Source organism: Podarcis filfolensis (genome assembly GCF_964270895.1).
Source record: "Podarcis filfolensis genome assembly, chromosome: 16".
NCBI classification, from domain to species: domain Eukaryota; kingdom Metazoa; phylum Chordata; class Lepidosauria; order Squamata; family Lacertidae; genus Podarcis; species Podarcis filfolensis.
In genome coordinates, this window is record NC_139620.1 from 6255010 (window position 1) to 6274872 (window position 19863).

At 41.9% G+C, this 19863-nt stretch overlaps 2 long non-coding RNA genes across 6 annotated transcripts in view; both read left to right on the forward strand.

Annotated features, from left to right (window-relative positions):
* The window catches only part of LOC310751959, a 30329-nt gene extending 20140 nt beyond the window's left edge, over positions 1–10189 (forward strand). For 2 of the 5 annotated variants that reach the window (XR_014542722.1, XR_014542723.1), the window contains exon 3: positions 9193–10189. This is a non-coding gene — a long non-coding RNA (uncharacterized lncRNA). The other 3 variants (XR_014542724.1, XR_014542725.1, XR_014542726.1) reach the window with 3 other exon arrangements.
* On the forward strand, positions 2458–4535 carry LOC310751964. Its single transcript, XR_014542731.1, has 2 exons — positions 2458–2502; positions 3463–4535. It is a non-coding gene; the product is annotated as an uncharacterized lncRNA (long non-coding RNA).
* Positions 10190–19863: the final 9674 nt, after the last annotated feature.

Below are 19863 nucleotides of genomic sequence, written 5' to 3' on the forward strand. Positions count from 1 at the left end.
CAAGGGAAGTGTTCGTGGTGAGTTCTGGCACCTCTTTTTCTAGAAAAATAGCATTGACTGTGCCCATAAATCAGTGGTGAGGAATCTGTGGAGCTGAAGGTTGCTCAATGGCGGCTCCTAATCAAGTATAATGCATCCACATCCAAAGAAAGAGAAGCAATACAAGTAAGTTAGCTTGAAAACCTCACACAAAGGAGTAAATCCGTGAACCAACTTATCTATCCTGCAGATGGACTCCTGTGTAACCTCTGCATATCTAGAAGATCCAGAAGCTGTGCCCGTTGTCCCAGAACCCAAATAGACTTACCTAGTTCTCTGAGAATCAGAAACGAAGTGTTTGGAAGAAGCCTAGTGCATGGGCTTTTTATACTGCTTGGTGGCAGGAAGTTTATTTAAGACTTCCCTGTTTTTCTTTTGGGGGTGGAATGGATATAATGAAGAGCTGACATATTGCTATAGGGAACACCACAGATTTTTTAATAGAGGTGACACCCTTTCCTTGATAATCTAATATTCATTTATGGTCACCACATTGGCATGTTATGTTTCTCCCAAACTCAGTATTAAAGCACCACACATATTTTAACATGTCGGTTGATGCATACGCCAATGTGCCAAAAACAGCAGTTGATCTTCACAAAGTTGTTATTGAAACTGGCACATCATGATCCGTCTTGAATTTTAACATAGGCCAATGTGACAATAATCAGCACTTGATCTTCACAAAGTTGTTATTGAAACTGGCACATCATGATCAGCACGTGGTTCCAGGACATAGCCAATGTTTGTGGCAATCAGGATAGAAACATTGCTCATACCCTGATACCACTAAGTGTCTACTAAGGTCTCTCTTTGTGGAAGACCTCTATTACTATTAGCACATCTTGAATTTTTCAGCTTTCAAATTCCAAAGATAAGGGGTGCTAAAAATATTGAGAATTCAAAAGATTCAGAAGGTAAAATTCCCTGTCCCTTTCTCCCTGGTTCCTGCCCCAAAATGGCAAAAAACTAATAAACAAGTTAGGAGGTGTGCAAACTCTGACTGAATCAACGAAGAATGTAATGAGGTTTGAGCATCATTTTTATGTTTGGAGATCTGAATGTGTGGATAACAAGCATTCCAGTAGCAGGACCTGCATGTATATGTCGTGAGGGTGAATTCTATATGGCATGTCATTTTAGAGGGTAAAACGTATTTTTTGCAATTTTTTTCAGTGAGGGGCTCTGAAAAATCTGTTGTTTGGGGATGTCAGGAATTCAAATCTGCTATTATGTTTGTGAGTGGACAACATTTAGCTTGGTAAGTCTATGTCTGATGAAGAAGTACATGAACTCCTTTCGGAAAACCGAATAAATAAATAAATTTTACCTTCTGAAAATGTCAAGTAATGTTAAACAAGTAAATAATAATAATAACATATAACTGCAAGTACTTGGCAATAATTTTTTAATGATTTCTATGAAATATTACAGGACGCGGGTGGCGCTGTGGTGTAAACCACTGAGCCTCTTGGGCTTGCCGATCAGAAGGTCGACAATTTGAATCCCCGCATCGGGGTGAGCTCCCGTTGCTCGGCCGCAGCTCCTGCCAACCTAGAAGTTCGAAAGCACGTCAAAGTGCAAGTAGATAAATAGGTACTGCTCTGGCGGGAAGGTAAACTGCGTTTCCATGGGCTGCCCTGGTTTGCCAGAAGTGGCTTAGTCATGATGGCCACATGACCTGGAAAAACTGTCTGCGGAGAAACGTCGGCTCCCTCGGCCAGTAAAGCGAGAGGAGAGCTGCAACCAGAGTCGTTCACGACTGGACTTAACTATCAGGTGTACCTTTATGAAATCTTTTTTTAATGAAATCTTACGCACTTTTCAATTACCAAACAGAATAAAATTATATTAATTCAACCAAAATATCTTTTGAATTCTCAATTTTTTAGCACGCCTTATCTTTGGAATTTGAAAGTTGAAAAAATCAAGATGTTCTAATATTATAAATTTCCCATAGTATGTTCTTCCCCTTGTCTATCCTGATTCTTCCAGATCCCCATCTTCTCAGAGGTCTTCCACAAAGAGAGGTAGACACTTAGTGGTATCAGGGTACCAGCAATGTCTCTATCCTGATTGCAACAAACACTGGCTATGTCCTGGAACCACGTGCTGATCATGATGTGCCAGTTTCAATAACAACTTTGTGAAGATCAAGTGCTGATTTTGGCACATTTGCCTATGTTAAAATATGTGTGGTTCTTTAATACTGAGTTTGGGTGAAACATAACATGCCAACGCGGTGACCATAAATGAATATTAGATTATCAAGGAAAGGGTGTCACCTCTATTAAAAAATCTGTGGTGTTCCCTATAGCAATATGTCAGCTCTTCATTATATCCATTCCACCCCCAAAAGAAAAACAGGGAAGTCTTAAATAAACTTCCTGCCACCAAGCAGTATAAAAAGCCCATGCACTAGGCTTCTTCCAAACACTTCGTTTCTGATTCTCAGAGAACTAGGTAAGTCTATTTGGGTTCTGGGACAACGAGCACAGCTTCTGGATCTTCTAGATATGCAGAGGTTACACAGGAGTCCATCTGCAGAATAGATAAGTTGGTTCACGGATTTGCTCCATTGTGTGAGGTTTTCAAGCTAACTTACTTGTATTGCTTCTGTTTCTTTGGATGTGGATGCATTATACTTGATTAGGAGCCGCCATTGAGCAACCTTCAGCTCCACAGATTCCTCACCACTCATTTATGGGCACAGTCAGTGCTATTTTTCTAGAAAAAGAGGTGTCAGAACTCACCACGAACACCTCCCTTGTTCTCTTATAATGACAATGGTGCCCACCTGAGAGGTGCTGGAACTGAGTTCCAGGTCAAAAGAAGCCCTGGAAATCAATGAGATACTTTGCTGAAGTTTGATGTTAGGATAGGTAGTCCTGGAGTGCAGGCATAGATGAGACTCTGTTAGAGATTGACATTGGGGTTGAAAGCCCAAAGGTAGTTAGCTCCCTCTTCAGTGGAACTCAAAACCTTTGGAGTGGAGGTATGGATGGTAACTGTTGCCTTCTACATACGTAGCTCCATCAGGAAGCTGAGGCTACCATGTCTAAGAAGTTGTCAGGCCATTGGAATATGGATGTTAATGCATCAGATTTCCTGGTGTTAGGTGGACGTCCTTCCCAGCCTTTCTGCCATAGGTCCTTAAAGCAGAACTTGCTCCTATTGGGACGTGAGGCCTCGTGTGCATAACATGTCTGCTTTATCATGGGGCTATGGGACTTAAATAGATTGAGTCAGGCAACTAGAAAGCTTCATTGCATGGACCCATGTTCTAGAATTGTGAAGGAATAAAACCTTCAATTGATAAACCTCTACCCTAGATGGCCCTTTGGTCTGATCCAGCAGGGCTCCCCTAAGGTTCTTAACCAGCACCTCAAGCTCGACGTAATGCTGACTCTTATCTTCTTTCAGATCCACCTCTAAACCTCAAAGATGTCTGCCGGTCGTCATTCTGGTATCTGGCGTGATTCTTGCCATGCTCAATGTCCTCCTTCAACAGTGACCATCCAGCCACCAGCTTTTGTCCTGACCATCCCAGGGCCAGAGCTCTACTGCCCTGAGCAGCCTCTTGTCATTGATCAGCACAACCCATGTGTTAAACCTCTGGCACAACCTCTGGGCAGATCTTCTCGGCATGCCAGTGGTGGCTGTCATGCCCTGCCAAGCAGCTCAGGCACCCACAGTAGCAGCCACACTACCTGCAAGTTCTAAATCAAGGCCAAAGAAGGATATGCATGGAAGAAGGACAGCAACCAAAATAAAGCAAGAGAAAAACAGGAGAGGTGGACCACTTCCCGCCACTCCCTCCTGAAATATTGAACATCACAATTGGCACAAGGCGTGACCTGTGGCATCTGAGCCCTTCTTGAAATAAGATGTACGCAAGCTTTCCTTATGCTTATTGCATACTGATTATGCCTACATTCTGATTCTCCACATTATATCTGTTTTGCCTCAGGTGGTTGAATTTAAAATCCTTGAATAATGCTTCACCATCTGCAGGCCACTTGATCTGAGCACCAGAATTCGAACTGTGGGTGCACCAAGCCATTTCTACAAGGAATTGCACATTCAAGTCATTCTGAGGAAGCAATATTATGGGATGGGGACTGAGGGAGTATTATCCATTCTGAATTTTTACTCTGAATTGGGAATGATAGCCAGAGTGGGTTATATATATGACACCTTCCCCGGGATCCTTTTCTCAATTCCCTGGTGAATTGTATGAAGAAGATCCCTCCCTTTCAAAAAAGCAAAGAAGAAAAGCAAAAAGGAATCCTCATTGTCAATTATCCCATTTCTCAACACGCATTGGGTACCATCTGGTTTGCAGTCTTGTTCCACCATGTCCTATCAGCCTTGTATTTTATGGAAACAAAGTATTATGAAACATAATGTATTTCTTTCTGCATTCTATTTGCGCTTCTCTTTGGGCTATGCATACCTCTCTGGGTTCATATTAAACTTCTATTTGCATCCAAAAACATTGATCTCCTCTCTCTTTTTTCTATGATTGAATTGAAGTCTGGAATTAGGGAGGGTTCTCTCATTGCCTCCTGTCGAGGCACTGAGCTGATCTTGACCAACTCCGCTTCAGCACAGTCGCAGGAGCATCTACCATCATGATAACTTGGGGTCCTCATTCGAAACGAGAAATGTTCTTCAAAGTACCTTTGACTCAATCGGTTCACTTTTTTTAAAGAACAAAACCAAAGAACCTAAACTAAACTAAATCTAAACTAAATCGACTCAAACACCAGAACATATAACATCTATGCAGATCACTTCATTTTATAGATTTTATGCTGTCCTTCAACAACCATTCCTAGCATAATTCCATTTAAATTGGTTTTTTGCCCCTATTATGTTTTTACGGTAATTTTTACTGGTGTTGGCTGCCCAGAGCCCGGCTCTGGCCGGGGAGGGCGGGGTATAAATAAAATTTATTATTATTATGATATATTTCACTTTCTTGATTTAAATGTTTACAAATTGCAAATTCATATAAGACATCAAAACACTTAAAAAGACAGTATTAAAGAGAAAAGTTTCAAAACTATCAAATACATTGGTCGAAGTTAGTTCACAAAGAATATAAAGTTTGAAAGCACTGTCTGAATAATTTTGCTCCCACTTTAGGGTCGGAGTAGGTTTGCCACAACTCAACACCCCAAAAGTGGAATTTGGAAGAAAACCCAGAACTGGCATGGGACTCCTCTTTTTCAGCTACTTCAAACTGTAGGGAGTCATTGCTTGAAGTGGCTTTTTGTTCATGGGTTTAATCTGGCCTCTAATCTGGGGAGGAAAGCAAAGTCCTTGGGGTAAAATTCCCAAAGGATTTTGAGTATGACCATTCCCTTGTCAACTTGCACTGAAGGTCGGGCATGTGCACCACGGTGAATGTCAAACCATTAAGGCCATGGCTCAGTCTACACTGACCAGTTTAACATTCTTAGAACGATATTTGATATACTGTTCTAAAATGTCACAGGGCATACTTATAAATTAAAAGTGTTTCTTCCCTTTGTTTCCTCCATCAAAATGTTGTTTCCCTACTGCTGGTTGCTGGTTGCTCTGCAGCGCATTAACATTCATAATGTGTTATTAAAAGTAGGATGTCATGTGTCCATCTAAGTTATGAAAACCATTCCTTAACCCTTTCTTAACGTTAAAAATCATCCAGAATGCGGCAGTGAGACTGGGGATTGGGAGTGGCCGCCGAGACCATACAACACCGGTCTTGAAAGACCTACATTGGCTCTCAGTACGTTTCCGAGAACAATTCAAAGTGTTGGTGCTGACCAAGCCCTCATGCAGGGAGCCAGTGTAGGTCTTTCAGGACCGGTGTTATGTCGTCTCGGTGACCGCTCCCAGTCACCATTCTAGCTGCCACATTCTGGATTAGTTGTAGTTTCCAGGTTCACCTTCTCCCCATGGAGAGCGCATTGCAGTAGTCCAAGCAGGAGATAACCAGAGCATGCACCACTTTTGTGAGACGGTCTGTGGGCAGGTAGGGTCTCACCTTGTGTACCAGATGGAGCTGGTAGACAGCTGCCTTGGGCACAGAATTGACCTGTGCCTCCATGGACAGCTGTGAGTCCATTATTATTCCCAGGCTGTGAACCTGGTCCTTCAGGGGCACAGTTACCGCATTCAGGACCCGGGAATCCTCCACACCCACCTGCCCCCTGTCTCCCCCAAACAGTACTTCTGTCATGTCAGGATTCAACCTCAATCTGTTAGCCGCCATCCATCCTCCAACTGCCTCCAGGCTTTCACACAGGGCTTTCACCTCCTTCACTGGTTCCGATTTGAAAGATAGGTAGAGCTGGGTATCATCCACATACTGATGATCACCCAGCCCAAACCCCCTGATGATCTCTCCCAGAGGCTTCATATAGATGTTAAAAAGCATGCGGGAGAGGATGGAACCCTGAGACACCCCACAAGTGAGATTCCAGGGGTCTGATCACTCATTTCCCTTCATTCTGATCACTCATTTCCCTTCATTCTGGACACGGCCCAGGAGGAAGGAGCGGAACCACTGTATAACAGTGCCACCAGCTCCCAGCCCCTCTAGCCGGTCCAGAAGGGTGTTGTGGGCAATGGTATCAAAAGCTGCTGAGAGATCCAACAGAACTATCTGAGGTTGGAATCATTTCCCATCCTGCTTTAAGGCATAACATCAGGCATTACTCTTCCTGCTTACTAACACAGGACTGAAGGAGTCTGCCCATCTAGCTGGGTTTCCCCAGCCACTCTGGGTGGCTTCCAACAGAATATTAAAAATACAATAAAACATCAGACATTAAAAACTTCCCTAACCAGGGCTGCCTTCAGATGTCTTCTAAATGTCGGATAGTTGTTCATTTCCTTAACTTCTGATGGGAGGGCATTCCACAGGGCGGGCACAACTACAGAGAAGGTAGCCTTGGCCCAGTATACCTGAAGGAGCATCTCCACCCCCATCATTCAGCCTTGACTCTGAGGTCCAGCACTAAGGGCCTTCTGGCAGTTCCCTCACTGCGAGAAGTGAAGTTACAGGGAACCAGGTAGAGGATCTTCTCAGTAGTGGCACCCACCCTGTGGAACACGATAAAACATCAAATGTAAACAAGTTCCCTAAGCTTCCTAATGTTGCTCCAGATCCTTGAAGCAGCTAGTTGTTGAATGGTTTCTTTAAATGTAAAGGTTCATCATTGTTCCACCCGATGTGTATGTCTTTAAGGGGCCAGAGCAAGATAACAAGACCCAGCTTTACAGCTGTGAAACATAGCAGGTGCTGCTGAGTTGTACTGATTGAGCTGTGTTGGCAATTGGATGTAGTATAAAAGGAGCAGCACCTAGCTCTCCCATTACCCTGGGGGATGGGTTGGTGGTTGGGTCTGGTTTGTTGTTGATGTATTTAGTGTATAAGGAGTTTTTGTTTTTGTTATGAAAACCTTGTTTAAGTACTTTTTGAGTCCCTTTTTAATGCATGGTCTCCCCAGCAAGCTCTCTGCAGCGCTACCATACAGCAAATAGCCAACACTAGTATGGTGAAAGATGTGGAACACTTGCATACTGAGCTTGAGGGAAACATATGACGACAGTGATGTGATTATCTGTCAATATTTGTTTAACAAGGAAAGTGTGTCTGCTGCTTACAGTAAACCAGGGTGTTCCCTATGGCAATTTACCGGCTCATCATCATACCCCCTGACAAAATAAATAAATAATAGGAAGTCTTGAATATGCTTCCTGCAACGACATCTACTTCCTGCTACAAAACAGTATAAAAAGGCCATCATCTAGGGTTCTTCCAAACACTTCTTCTCATTTCTGCTGTTTAGAGAACTAGGTAAGTCCATTTTGGATTCTGGAACAGTGGGGACATCTTCTGGATCTCATTGGTGTACCAAGGTTATGTGGGCGTTCTGCTAGTAGCTGCTGGTTTTAAAGGATAAGTGGGTTTGGGGATTTGCACCATTGTGTGAGGCTTTCAAGCAGCTAATCTTGGAATGCATATCATTACTTTGCGTGCTGCTGCATTAGGATGGGTTGGGCCACACTGATGGGCAACAACTCTCTGGGGTTACAACACAGGTGAGGAACCTGCAAGCCTTCCAGATCTGGTTGGACTCCAACTCTCCAACATCAGCCACAGCAAATACAGACGATGGTAAAGGATGGTGGAGGGCCATAGGTCCTTAGGTTGATTGACAGCTGATGCCCTTTTAAATGTGTTGTGGGAGGGGGGATTGTTGGTTTGTTCTTCTTCTTATTTTTATTATGTATTTTGCGGGTTCTTTATATTGCAATTTTATGTTTGAACTGCCCTGAAATCTACAGGTAAAGGGTGGTATACAAAATTATCATGATAAATGATAAAATAAATAAATTGGGTACAGTCATACCTCATGTTACGTCCGCTTCAGATTGCGTGTTTTCGTCTTGCGCCCCATGGCAACCCGGAAGTACTGGAATGGGTTACTTCCGGGTTTCGTCACTCGCGCATGTGCAGAAGTGGCACTTTGAGTTGTGGGATTTTCATGTTACAGACGGGACTCCGGAACGGATCCTGTCCATAACATAAGGTACCACTGTACTTGATTGAAGCTTGACATTGGCTTAGAGAATCCAGTGTTATGTAGCTTCCTTTCCAGTAGACCTCAAACCTTTGTGGTAGAGTGGGGGTGGCAGTTGTCTCCTTCTGCATAGCTCTACTAGGAAACTGACGCTTGTACAAAGAGGAAATTTGCAAGTTGTTGAACTATGTACCTTAACATGTCAGGTTTGCTAGCGTCAGGCAAAGGTATTTCCCATACTTTCCAGCTTGGGCCCTTTACAGAGACCATGCCAGTGTTTGGAGCAGAGGCTTCATGCAAACAACACAGGTTCTTTATTATTTGGCTATGGGTCTTACATTGATTGAGCCAGACAACTGGCCCAACTAGAATTGTAGAGTTCATCTACGCTGAATCTTCTGCTAATCAGATTCATTGTGTGGTCTCAGATTGTAGTATTATGGCAGAGGGGGGAAGGAAGGAAGGAAGGAAGAAGAAAGAAAGAAAGAAACTATTGAGTTCATAACCAGTGTATGTCTCAAACAACATATCTGTATTGGAAACTCTGCATAATGCTGATTCCATCTTCCTTCAGATCCACCTCTAAACCTCAAAGATGTCTGCTGGCCGTCGTTCTGGTATGTGGCAGGATCCTTGCTACGCCCAGTGTCCTCCTTCAACAGTGACCATCCAGCCACCACCTTTTGTCCTGACCATCCCAGGGCCAGCTCTCTGTTGCCCTGACCAGCCTTTCTGCATTGAACAGCACAACCCATGTGCCTATGGATATGGCGGTGGCAGATCTTCTAGGTATGGCAGTGGTGGCTCCAACATGTCCGAATTCTACTCTCATGCCATGCCAAGCAGCTCATGCAGCTATGACAGTTGCAAGTTCTAAATCAAGTCCAAAGAAGGATATGTATGGAAGAAGGGTGGTACAAACAAAAAGAAAGTAAGAGAAGGAAAGAAGAGCTGGACTGGTTCTCACCACTCCCACCTGAAATATTGAACACCCAGCATCAGAACTTGGACAAGTCATGACCTGTGGCAGCTGAGCCCTTCTTGAAATAAGATGCATGCAAGCTTTTCTTATGCTTATCACATACTGATTATGCCTACATTCTAATTCTCAGCATACTATCTGTGTTGCCTATTGTGGTTGAATTTAAAATCCTTGTATAATGCTTCACCATCTGCAGGCCACTTGATCTGAGCACCAGATTTAGAACTGTGGGGGCACCCAGCCATTTCTACAAGGAATTGCACATTCAAGTCATTCTGAGGAAGCAATATTATAGGATGGGGACTGATTGAAAGTTATCCATGCATTCCCTCAATGCATGGTAGTAGATCTTTCTCCACTAAAAAAAGATAAAGAATGCCCCCGTTTCTGTGAATGCTCCCATTTCTGAATATGCAATGTATAGCATTTGATTTGTGGCTTTCTTCCACCATGTTCTACCACTCTTGTGCTTCATGGAAGCATGCTATTATGGAACATGGTGTCTTTCATTCTGCATTCTAGTTGCACTTTTGATTTCACTATTTGTATCTCTTTGCTTTCATATTAAAATTTCAGTTGCATCCCAAAACCCTTATCTCCTCTCTTTCTTTTATGGCTGAATTGAAGTGTGGCACTGGGTGGGGTTATCTCATTGCTCCCTTTCCAGGCACTGAGGTGATCTTGAGTAGCTGAGCTTCAGCACAGTTACAGCAGCATCTACCTTCATGATACCTTGGGGTCTTCATTCTAAATGAGAAATGGCTTTCAAAGTACCTTTCAATCAATCAGTTCGCTTTTTCAAGAACAGAAACAAAGAACCTAAAATAAATAGAGTCAAACAACAAAGCAGATGACATTAATGCAAACTACTTTAGTTGGTAGATTTTATGCAGTCATTTAAGATTTCTAGCACAGTCAGAAATATTTATTTAATTTATTTGTTTAAATAGTAGCAAATTGTGCTTTTGTATAAATACGACAGGTCTAGTTGGTTTGCAACATAAAAACACAATATGACGGTAAAAACATTGAAAAAGTAAGTAGAAATTGGTTGGCAAAGAACCTTAATTTAGAAAGGCCCATCTGAGTACTACAGCTGTTCCAAACGTTTTCGCAGAAGCTAGATGAAATTGCAAGAGTGTGTTTGTTTATGGTGAATGTTAGAAGAACATGTCTAATTGTTAAGAGCTGGAACATTCCCGCGATCACCGCTGTTGTTTATTCTGGTCCTGGAAGTACATGCAAGAAATATAAGAGTAGATAAAGAGATCACAGGGATAAAAACTGGAAAAAGTGAATTTGAATTGAAAGCATATGCTGATGATTTAGTAATTACGGTGGAGGATCCAAAAAATTCTCTTCCTAGAATGATAGAAAAGATTCAAGAATTTGGGGAAGTGGCAGGATTTAAATTAAATAGAAAGAAAACTAAGTTATTAGTAAAAAAAATTGAAGGAAGAAGAGAAAAAAGAGTTGATGCACAGTATTGAGATAGAAGTTCATAAAAAAGTAAAATACTTAGGGATATGGTTAACAGAAAAAAATATAAATGCCTACAAAGACAATTATGAAAAAGTGTGGTCTGAGATAAAAAGGAATTTAGAAATATGGAGTAGAATGAACCTTTCCCTACTAGGAAAAATAGCAGCGATAAAAATGAATGTATTGCCAAAAATGCTCTTTCTTTTTCAGACAGTCCCAGTAAAAAAAATGGCAGAAGGATATTTCTAAGTTTGTTTGTTTTTTGGAGGGGGGCGAAAGGCCAAGGATTAAACACAAGATACTTACAGATATAAAAGAAAGAGGCGGTTTTGCCCTCCCAGACCTCAAATTGTATTATGAGGCTGCATGTTTGGTGTGGATTAGGGACTGGATAAAACTGGAAAAGGAAACAGCATTAGATCTGGAAGATCATGATAACAGATTGGATGGCATGCATACTTATGGTACGGGAAAGGGAAAGTGCACAAAGGATTTTACAATCATATAATCAGGAGATCACTAATGAGGGTGTGGGAGAGATATAAATATCTAATAAAAGCAAAAACACCCTGGTGGTTATCACCAATTGAAGCTTCATTACTCAAACCGCTTGGCAAAAAGGGGAAGTGGCCTACATATAGAGATTTGCTGAAGGATCAGGAAGGGAAATGGAAATTCAAAGATTACGAGGAAATTAAAGATCATTTTCAGAGTTGGTTGCACTATAGACAACTACATGAGATGTACAAGGAAGATAATAAAAAAGGATTTAGCTATACAACTTCCAAATTTCAAAAGGAAGTTATAGAAGAATAGCAGAAGTTGTTGAAGAAAACATATAGTATTCTGCTAGAATGGGAAACAAAAGATGAGGAGGTCAAATTGGTCATGATCAAATGGGCACAAGATAAAGGACACAATATACAATTCAAGGACTGGGTAAAATTGTGGAAAGTAAATTTTAAATTTACAGACTGTTCTCTTTTGAAAGAAATTTATATGAAAATGATGTATAGATGGTATATCACACCAGTACAGATAGCAAAAATGTATAAAACTGGGTCAAACATATGTTGGAAATATAAAGAAAAAGAAGGGACTTTTTATCATATGTGGTGGGAATGCAGAGAAGTTTAAAAAAAGGGGAAATGATATACAATGAATTGAAAAAAACGTTTAAAATGACATTTGTAAAAAAAACCAGAAGCATTTTTGTTAGGGATTCTAGGACAAGATCTGCCAAGAAAAACAAATAATTTATTTATGTATGCTACAACAGTGGCAAGAGTCTTGATAGCACAAGGATGGAAGAATGAGGAAATCCCAACAAAAGAACAGTGGCAAGAAAAATCAATGAACTATGCAGAGTTGGCTAAATTGACATTCAAACTGTGGGACAAGGACAACTGTGACTTTAAGGAAGAATGGGAGCTTTTTACAAGTTATCTAAAAAGACAAGAAAATGAACTGGACTCCTTGGCACGTTTTGAATAAACATTCACAAATTTATTGGTTGATAACATGGTAGACAGTTGCGTGTCGAGGTCCCCAAGCCACCCCCCAAATAACTCACAACGCACACTTAATTTTTGTTTAAGGTTTTTGGCATAATTTTGGTCACAACTTTATTTAAATACAAAACTGTGAGTGGTTGTTTAGGCATTGGTTAAGACTATCTGTCCCCCCGCCTGGGGACAGAACTGACTTCCGGGCACCACTGAAAGACAGTGCGGGAAAACAAGTCGGGGAGAAATGGAGCTGAGTCACAGACCCTCAATTCTCATCCGCATGCTCCCCGAAGGCTTGCCGGCCCTAGTCCCATTCCAGGGATTGGATGAAAAGATGGCAAGCCCCAGGATTCCTTTAACGGAATTCCCTTTCCGCAGCAACCATGGAGGGGCAGGCCCAGCCTATCCTAACCCCTCCTCCACCAATTTATAACCAATGCCTAACCACAACCTTACAAGTTGTGACGATTTGCTACGCAGTAGGCAAAAACCAAATGGCCCAGCCAATCAACCAGATGTACAAAATTCCTACCAGGCCCCTGCCCCAACAGCAGACGACCCCATGACAGGCATAGCAAGGTCAATGCAACAACCCCTTACTCAAGGGCGGGTGGGCGGGTGATCCGTTGCACGCAGCAAAGAGAAAGCTCCAGGCTGCGTGCAGAGTATTTAAACATTTTACCCCTCCCACCAAAATTGCAACATAACTTTTACCCCAGCAACCCAGTGAACCAATCACTGCCCCAGGCCATCTTTAGAGACCCTGCCTGGTAACAGAGGGGTGGCTCAGCAGACCCCACCGCAACACGTGCTCTCCATGAAGGAGAACACGCTATAAAGTAAGGATACATGTAATATGTGTAGAGAAATCAGAGAGAGGAGCTGAGGGAAGTCCCTGGTGGGAGGGGGGAGGGAGGGATGGAAGGGGGGTAGGAAAAAAAGGGGGGAAATAATGTATGTGATTATATGGTTTGATAATTTGTTGAAATTGCTTAATAAAAATATGTAATAAAAATAAAAAGAGCTGGAACATTCAGCCTCTTGGCAGCCATCTTTCAAGAATGTTGTAGTTGCAGAATTCCTGCACTGAGCAGGTGGGTGGTGGATTGGATTACCTTGATGGCCCATCTTTACTCTAGACTAGAGTGCCACAAGGCAGTTTTTCTGTTCTCCTTTTCTAGTCATCAGGACTAAGCAACAGGCAGTGGCGTAGCGTGGGGGGTGCAGGGGGGGCGGGCCGCACCGGGCGCAACATCTGGGGTTAGGGCAAATCCATGGGTTAGGGGGCGCAAATCCACGGGTTAGGGGGCGCAAATCCACGGGTTAGGGGGCGCAAATTACTTGCCTTGCCCCGGGTGCTGACAACCCACGCTACGCCACTGGCAACAGGCAATACTGAAGTTTTGCTAAAACAGGAAGAGCTATGTAGAATGACTTCAGACGCTGGAATCAGGCATCGCATGACGCAGCCTTAGAAGGAGCGACTTCACAGGGACCTGCCTCCCAGCCGAGTGTTTTCCATGTGGGAAACACCTCAAATTACAGCAATTAATTGCCCATTCTTGTAACACGCACAAGTTCCTCACAAACCTCAGGGTAGTAAGTCACACAAGTTACACCCTACAGCTTCCTTTCCTGATGAAACAATAAACCACATTCGCATATATGACATATAATCTTGTATTTCCTTGGCTCAATTGGCACCAGAAAGATCATTATCAAAATGATCGCTACATCCTTCATTTCCCTCAAAGATCATCTGACAGGGTCCTCGTGCTTTTGGTGGGTGGAGCCAGAGACAAGAAAAAGTGTCAGAAAGAAAGAAAGAAAGAAAGAAAGAAAGAAAGAAAGAAAGAAAGAAAGAAAGAGTAATTTGTGGGCTATCAGCCTCATAAAACCCCTCCCTCTCCTCCCACCCTCCATATTTGCTATGGAGTTCTCCCCCTCCCCCCCAACTTTCTGAAGCAAATTTTAATGTCTTGAGTGTGTGGGAAGCCATGATATAGAAAGAAGAAGGATGTATAAAACTAAGTCCTACTTAGTATTGTTATTTGTTCATGGAAACAAATTTAGGTAAAGGGACCCCTGACCATTAGGTCCAGTCGTAACTGACTCTGGGGTTGCGGCGCTCATCTCGCTTTAATGGCCGAGGGAGCCGGCGTACAGCTTCCGGGTCACGTGGCCGGCATGACTAAGCCGCTTCTGGCGAACCAGAGCAGCACATGGAAACGCCGTTTACCTTCCCGACGGAGTGGTACCTATTTATCTACTTGCACTTTGAGGTGCTTTCGAACTGCTAGGTTGGCCGGAGCAGGGACCAAGCAACGGGAGCTCACCCCGTCATGGGGATTCAAACCGCTGACCTTCGGATCGGCAAGTCCTAGGCTCTGTGGTTTAACCCACAGCGCCACCCGCGTCCCAGAAACAAATTTATATACCAGTAAATTATATTAGTCTCTAAATGGTTTACGAAGATACAATACAACAAAATCAGTTCAAGCTATAAAATCAAGCATTAATTAAAATTGCTGCTGGATCATTATTATTATTAAGTCTCAGTTCAGATGTTCAGCAGAAAGGGGGCTTGTCTGAAAGAAAGTCCCAATTAGTCATGGCTATGGATTCAAATGGGTCTACTCTGAGGAGGACATAGTTGTACACACTCACCCCCAATACATTTCCTGATTTATTTATTTTTACAAAACTTTATTTTAAACAGTACTGAAAACTTTTCATGATATCCCATATAAATCTGACTTGGCACTCCCCTTACATTCTCCAATGGGCTTTTAACAAACATGCTACTGTGAATGGAAGGCGCATTTCAAAACAGGTGTCAAACATGACTTGCAATCGCTCACTGTGGAATGTATTTCTTTTTATCTGTTCCGCTGCCAGTGGGGGATGCCAAAGTCAGTCATCCATAATTGCTGTCAAGTTTTGGCTTGACTTCTGTTGAAGTAATTTCATTGGAGACTTCCCACCCAGTCACAGCAAAAACAGCTTCAGCTGGATGAGGAATACCAACAAGTCATTATGAGGGTGGTTTTTGCTGAGGCTTCCTTCCTGAAGTCTTTTCCCCATGCCTGTCTGCCTCATTGCATTTGTCCCATGTGGCTTACCTATTTCCATATTCTCCTCACAGAGCTACAATTCTAAGAGTTGACAGGGAAGAAGGGTTGATTGTTAAACCTCTCTGGAAATTGCAGCTGTGTTAGGGAAACAGTTTGTCTCCTAACCGGTCTCAGAACCCTTAACAAACTACTTTCCTCAGGATTATTTGGGGGAAGCCATGACTGTTTAAAGTGGAATCACAACTGCATGCAAAAGATGTGTCTTTTAGGAGGAACCTGCACTTATCTGCACTATAATGCTGATAAGTTTTCATGAGACATTTTCATATAGTTATAGACATTGCAAATATCTGGGGAAATGTGGGGAACTGAATTGAAGATAGGGAAAAACGAGAAACCGGGAGAATGTGAACCTGACAGATTTGTCCAACTCGACTGAAGTAGCCATATTTAAATTTATAGGCCTTGTTTAGGTATGTCCATTCATTTCTATTGGCCTGCTCTGAGCAGGATGTCTTTTGGATACAATGTAATGCATTATGTGGGCTGAGATCTTACTGACTTTCATTGCTCCAGGCTCCCAGAATCAATCCCCATATCTGTAGAATGGGATGCAGAAGGTCTTGGGTTCAATCCCTGGCATCTCCAGATAGGTCTGAGAACGTATGTCTGAATGAAATGCTGAAGAGTTGTTGCCCGTCAATGTAAACAACACTGAGCTAGATGGACCAATGGTCTCATGTAGCAGAAGGCCACTTCCTATGAACTCAACTTAAACCAAACCTTCATTCAGAACCATGCAGATTGGAATCTTTTTTTAATTCTTCTTCTTCTTCTTCTTCTTCTTCTTCTTCTTCTTCTTCTTCTTCTTCTTCTTCTTCTTCTTTTCTCAAAACAAGTATCCAATATCATTGCTAAACATACATTTTCCAATTTCCCCCCTCCCTGTTGACTTCCCTCTGGTTTATTACATCAGATGGTACATTCTGCTGTTTATACACAATATTGTGTTATCACATTGTTGTACTTCTTGCTCTCTGTAAATAAAATTGTGTTTATTTAAATCCTGCCAGCGAGACCATTTCTTTCAGTTGTTTCTGCAAATATATTGTAAAGGGTTCCCATTCTTTTTCAAAGTCACTATTGTCCTTTCCATGCAGTTTGTCCGTTAACTTGGCTAACTCTGCAAAGTTTGTCAACTTTTCTTGCCATTGTGTTTTTGATGATACTTCTCAGGTCTTCCAATTTTGAGTTATTAATCGCTCATAATAGCTCAGATTGGAATCCTACAGCCATATTTCACTCTATCCATTCTGCCTTTAAAATTAGCCTTGCACACCCTTTCACTCTGTGCTGCTCTTAGCTGAGTCGCTGGCCTGATTTTTTAATTGAATTATTTAATTATCTCAATTTCTTGTGGCTTTAAATCAGTGTCTCACAACCTGAGGGTTGTGATCCACAAGTGGGTCACAGGCCTGTGCAAAGGGATCACTGGCTTTATAAGTAAACCCAAAATTGTTATTGCTTTTAATCATGCTGGCATGATGAAATCACCTAACAGGTTTTTGTTTCACTGGTGTGCTATAATGCTGTGCTGGCACTTCTAACTGAATGCCGGAAAAGCTCAAGTCTTATATGTCAACACTTGGTAGCAGCTCTCTGGGTGCTGGTGGCAGAGAAGACCTAAGGTTCAAAATTCACGTGACAATAAATTGATGGGTCAACATACCAAGTAAATTTGGACCTAGGGATCGCCATACCAAAAAGGTTGAGAGCCACTGGTTTAAATTCTTCTATTCCACACACACACCTCAATTGTATTTATTGTGTTTTATTGGAATGTGGTAACCTGGGACTTTTAGGGTTGTGTCCAAAGGTAGTCCTACTCAGAGTAGCCTCTGTAAAATTCATGGATGCCAGTGATTTAGGCCGCATCCACATCATACATTTAAAGCAGCGTGATTCCACTTTAAGCAGTCATGGTTTCCTCCAAAGGATTCCGGGAGCTGTAGTTTGTTAATGGTGCTAAAAGGGGCTGGGAGACTCCCTATTCCACTCAGAGTTGCATGGTATTGTGTTTAGTTTTGTAAGTTGCCTTGGGAGAACCTGTGCCCTGGAAAGGTGACACAGAGATATTTAAAATAAAGAAATAAAGGAATTCCCAGAGTGCTGCCTGGAGAAATTGCTGCCTCATCTACATCCCTCCCAGAAAACCTAGCCCCAAACATTCTCTATGGTCATGTCCTAACAAGCTGACAACATGACGTTACCACATTGACAACACCCCAAATTACCGTAATTAATTAGCTGCTTCTCCATCAGTATTAAATAGGCCTTCACCTGTCTCCAGAGCATATTATTATGCGCACATCATAACAGCTGCAGATTTTTATCACCAGAGAGAGGCCGAAAGGCTGAATCACAGAAATATGGGCTTCTGTTATGCCACTCCTTCCAACGGCTGAGGAGAGAAGCTTACCTTTTGGGAAAGCGACTGCAAATAAAAGAATATCTTTCTAGATCTCATGGTGGCTGGAAGTCACATTGTCTAGGAACATATATATGGGGCAGGCAAATGGGACATGATCTTTGGAAGGGAATATGAAACAGGAAGACTTTCTTTTTTAATGTTTAATGGAGAGGGGGCACAAAATGTTTAATTTTTTTTAAATGTTCAGTAGTGGGAGCAAACAAGCTAGTGTTGTGTAGCATTTAGAGTGTCAGACCTGGACCTGGGAAAGACCAGGGTTTAAATCTCTACATGTCCATGAAGCTCACTGGGTGACCTTGGGTCAACTACTGCCTGCCTACCTCACTGGCTTGTTGTGGGGATCAAACGGGGAGGGGTAGAATCAAATACACCACTTTGAGCTCCTTAGAGAATAACTTGAAATAGACATGCAATAAATAACACAACATAATAGTTCATAGTTCATGAAAATGAAACGTCATCCTAGACATTTAAATCTTGCATTGCATTGTTCATAAACCATCAGAATGCACAGGAAGGGCATCTGGAGCAGTGATGGCACTGTAGGGGTTGGTTTAGTGCTAGCTGCACTCAGAGTAGACCCATTGTCATTAATAGCTATGACTAACTTAGGTCCAATAACTTCAATGGGTCTACTGTGAGTATAATGTAGCTGGATACGGCCCATTATTCCAGTATACATAATGTTCCAGATCATAGCCAATCATTGTAATTATCTCACGGTATGTCCTTCAAATTCTTGTTTTTCAAATATCCACAAAAGCACATAATGTTCAGTGATTCTCAGGAAGTTTGGCTTCTTTTGCAGCCTGGTGCTTTCCAGGTGTTTTGAATGACAAACTCCAGCCATCAATGAAAGTGTCACGTTGGCAGAGGCTGCCCTAGAAGAACATCTTTGCATGCCAGAGCTGTTTCACAATTATAGCAAGGAAGCACCAGGAAGTAAGCAAGCTAATTAGGGATGGGCTGAGCAGCTAATTCCATCCGATCCCATTCTTGCTGGTCCTCAGTCATTCATCTGTTCCTCTCTGACCTTCTTACATTCCACTCTGTCCTGTTAAAAGCATTTTAAACACATTTTGTGCCCCCTCTCCATTTTTCTACTACAAAAGGATGGGGTGGTTTTGACTTATTTTATTGGAACTCCTCATAAAAAGAGGTGTACAACATGTGCCTGAAATGGACATATTGCATAAATTTATTGTGTAAAAACTTGTTAGGGTTTTATTGTTGTTTAAAATATAGTTTGTCTATATGACAGTGTTTACATAACCATGATCAAAATAATTAATTAAGGAAAAAGACAATAGAAATTACAAATATGTGTGAACAAAAGGATTAGACAGCAAGAGCAAAATGGAAAGGAAAAATCAAAATAATTTTGCATTTTTATGTTGTGAACCGCCCTATGATCTTCACATGAAGGGTGGTATACAAAACTATTATTATTATTTAATCATCATCATCATTAATAGTTTGTTTGACTATTTTTTGTGTTATTCTTTATGTATTCCTGAAACTTGATTCCCTGATGCGGACTTCAGATCTATGTGCAGACTTCATCTCTTATCTCAGAGAGGGAAGGTTTTCATTTTCATTTATTACCTTCATATAGTTTTGAAATGCATTGATCAAATTAAAAACGAAAAAAGGAAGATAAGATAAACATGTTTATTTATATACACACTCGTGTGATTTTTTTGCCCAT